This window comes from Frankliniella occidentalis, unplaced genomic scaffold (genome assembly GCF_000697945.3).
Source record: "Frankliniella occidentalis isolate FOCC.00 unplaced genomic scaffold, Focc_3.1 Scaffold119, whole genome shotgun sequence".
NCBI classification, from domain to species: domain Eukaryota; kingdom Metazoa; phylum Arthropoda; class Insecta; order Thysanoptera; family Thripidae; genus Frankliniella; species Frankliniella occidentalis.
Genome location: NW_026267247.1, coordinates 352 through 4326, shown reverse-complemented (window position 1 = coordinate 4326; position 3975 = coordinate 352).

The following is a 3975-nucleotide window of genomic DNA, read 5'->3' as shown; positions in this document are numbered from 1 at the left end:
CACAACAAAAACTAAGGACGGGGTCCTTTGGGAATTTCAAATAATGGTGAAAAGTAAAACTTCGGGGAAATACCAAGACAATTTTAACAATGTTGGTGGGAAAATGTAAGCTTGGCGCCACCTTCCTTTGTGGGCACATACAACTTAACATCGAAATCAAATCGTAGCCTTGCCCACTACTTACATTACAAATATTCTGCCGTGAGCGCGCGCTGCAAGGAAGGCGAGCGAAAACGTATCAGCACACTGGCACACTGTAGTCACTTTGGCCGAGTGGATACAGTGCCTGTCCGTTGGAACCCAAGTCGGCGACGCGCAATGGTTGTTACCCGCTCTTTTGCCTTTTGACAAACACAAGCTTAAGGTGAATTTGTCGTTTTTTAGCCCGCCCTTCTGCTATCAAGTCTGGCCTGATAAAACAATAAAAGAAACAAAAGGGAAATATATCTTTACTTTTAATGTGCATAATTATAAAAAATTAACTTACTGATGACCCTTTAGTGTTACTCTTTTGAGTAGGTCCGTCTGAATGGTTTGATGAATATTCGTGAGAAACTCCTGGGCATCCTCCTCATTCCCCACCTTAAACTTACCTTTGCAGATTTCTTCAAATATGTCATGAGAAAATTTTTGCAATTACATTTTTATAGATGGATACAAGAACAACTTTGTAAAAAGTACTCACTGTACAGTAGGCTCACAATTCCACCTGGGCGGAATACCTCCTGCGAACGCATGTTCAGCATTGTCCTGTACAATGTACAAATAACACAGCCAAGCAGGCTTCGACACTCTTTGCGATGTTGCCTGTCCCCCTCCAGGAAGTCCACAAAAGCTGGTACATAAGACAGCGCCTGAAAATAATTTTTAAAAACACATAATTAACATATATAACAAGAAAGTGAAGTACTAGCACAAACATTTGTGCCTGAAGAGATGAATTAGTGTAGCAGGTGTTTCCCAAATTGACAAGACCAGAATGGGTGTCTTGAAGCCCTGCCCAACTTGTACGAATGTGCTTCGTGTACAGCTTCGAACGCCAGTAAGGCGGGTTTTTGTTACACCAATCCTGATGAATGGAGAATAGAGTAATCATTCAAAAAAAAACATTGCATTAAATAGAAAATACATTCAGACTCACCATTTGTAATATTGGCTGAGACAAATAAGTAGATTAAATATCAATGAGGTTGACACACGCACACTTGACGAATGGTGGCTACTGGTGGCATCAATAAATACCGCTGACAAAGTAAGAGTACATCTTAAAACTGAAACATATACAAAAAATGCTACTGAATGTACAGATGATTGGCTGAGCGATTAGCGAAGCCTATTACTCCAGTGATCAAAAAGTTTCGCGTCTGTCTGTCCGTCCGTCTGTCCGTCCGTCTGTCCGTCTGTCTGTCTGTGCGCACGATAACTCGAAAACGAATTGAGCTAGCGACCTGGGATTTTCAGGGTCGTTTTGTATCATAAAAAGACAGATCGAGTTCGAAGAAGAGCATTCTAGCTCGAAAATTGGATTTTTAAAAAATCAAAAACCACAGGTCCCCAAAATGATGTTTTTTAAAAATATTTTTTTAATGTTTTCTAAGGGGTAACTCATCAAAGTAGAGCCCTCTGGGCGAAAATTTCGTCCGTTTGGCTCTATCATTAACCGTTTAGGCGCCACATGGAGTTTTTGACGAAAATAAGTGAAAAAAAGTACAACCCTGCATGTATAGTCGAAGTGACGGGAAGTTGACGGGCCGGAGGTCCGTATCTTTGTGTTCATATTTGCAATACCCGACTCGGGTGTCAGCGCCGCAGGCCTAGGTAGATGTATGCCAGGCGCGTCGCAGCGCAACAGTGTTTCGTGAGATATCGCGAAGCCTGTTACGCGAGACGTGGTCTGGCGTACATCTACCTAGTTTATGTACTCGTGTGAGTATGTGTGTGTGCGACCAGCAAAAGTTAACGTCTGATATGTGTGATGTCATGCTCAACTTAACTGTGGAGTGACACAAAGTAATCCCAAAGAGGAATTTTGGTGGAAGGAACGTGGATTCCACGTAGATTTGTGACGTGGATTCAACGTGGAGTATCCACGTGATATCCACGTGGATTTGACTTCTTTATCCACGATATTTCGACGTGGAAATCACGTTGGTTGAAAAACTTTTTTTCCAAGACCTCCATTCCTTTGAAAAGTTGTAAATCGATGCGGTTAGGATTTCGCTCTCACCATCATTGCCAGTACTTGGCAGAAAACCAACTCACTATTACATGGGAATTTTTATCAGTGTGAACAAAAGACAAAATTTTAACACTTGTGCAAAATTATTGAGTTGACAACGCTTAGATCTATCGTTTCCTAATAAAAATGAGTGGGCAAACAATAAAATAAATTATTTGAAAACTGAAGATATGTTAACATTTACATACGTCACAACTTATTTTGGTGCACTGTAAAAAATATTAGTAATTTTACTAGCTACTGGGTGGGGAAATTTCATGTACAAAGGTTCGGGATTTGCAGTACATTGGTTGGGAATTTACCTACTGGAATGGAAAGTAGCCTTTGCATGCCACTTGCGCTGTGAAAGGATCCTTTCCTGCCCACGCAAGTGAATTTACTGACTTCATTGACTGCAAATTTCCCGACGTGGGCTAGAAAGGGTCTGTTCGGCACCCACCGTTTGCGAATTTCCCCAACCCGACGAGGGAATCCCGTGGCCGTGGGCAGAAAAGTGTACTTGCGCATCCCACTGCCTGCAGATCTCCTTGCGGCGGCTGCAAATTTCCCACAAATTCGTGACTGCCAGAGCGTCGTGGAAGGAGACGTGGGTTCGGACTACTACTACACTGACGCCACACCACCCCACACCAATCACCTCCTTTCTTTAACCTCGGCCATCCCGGCGCGCAGCCCGCGATTGACTGCCGCTAGATGGCGTTTCAGTCAGCGCGTCTCCCACAAAATCAGCTTTTTTTATTAAATTAAAACTCCCTCCAGGTAATGGCAGTTAATTCTACGCAGTATGTTATAAAAGGAATCACCCTACCCGACAACAATCGGCGTTTGTCGAAAAAGTGAACCATATCCCCCAAATCATCTGTTAAATTCTAACGCTCGGGAGGTCTCCGCAACGACGTCTTGTTCAGTACGTCCCCGTCACCTCGCTACTGACAGGTACGCCCACCTGAATACTTCCCATGTGACTTGTGACTTCACGTGTCGCTGCTGGGACATAGACTCTTCTTGAGACCGATAACCAAATTGTTGAAACTGATTTCGGCAACCGGTGGTCTACTATATATACAGTCCAGTCCGCCCGAGAACAATAGGTAAAACTCGCACTTTGCCTCTAAGGACTGTCATCGGAGAGGAAATTTCCGTGCTAGTGGAGTGGCAACGCCGCCATCCTTGTCCTGGGCTGGAGATTTGCATGTGGTGGGCACGAAAGTCATCCTCACACGCGCGCAATGGGAAATTTGATGACGGTGAGTCAGTCAAGACTCCTTTCCTGCCCACGTAGTAAATTTACTTGGGTGGGTTGGAAAGACTCCTTTCCCAACCACATTGGCTTGTAAATTTCCCCACCAGTGGGCCGGGGATTTACAGGCTATTTGGGTCTGTAAATTTACCGAACACCAGCTGGCAAAGGAGCGTTGCCACGCGGGGAGGGGAAAATTCCCTCTAATTTTTTTTACAGTGTGTACATACAAACGCAAATGTAGAACGCTTTTGCCCTTTCACCTGTCACGCAAAAAGAAATCCTTTTTAATTTTACTCAGAAACAATCACCGCCTCCGCGCGCAACCGCATCTACGTTTCTCATACTCAACACGTCCGCGCACGAGCCGAAGCCGAGCGCGGCCCGAGCCTAGAACTATAGACAACTCCGCTATACAGGGCGGCGACAGAAGCGACCCCCACTTCCGAACGCAGCGTTGCCTACCTCCCAGGGGCGCGGATGGGCCGCTCTGGCG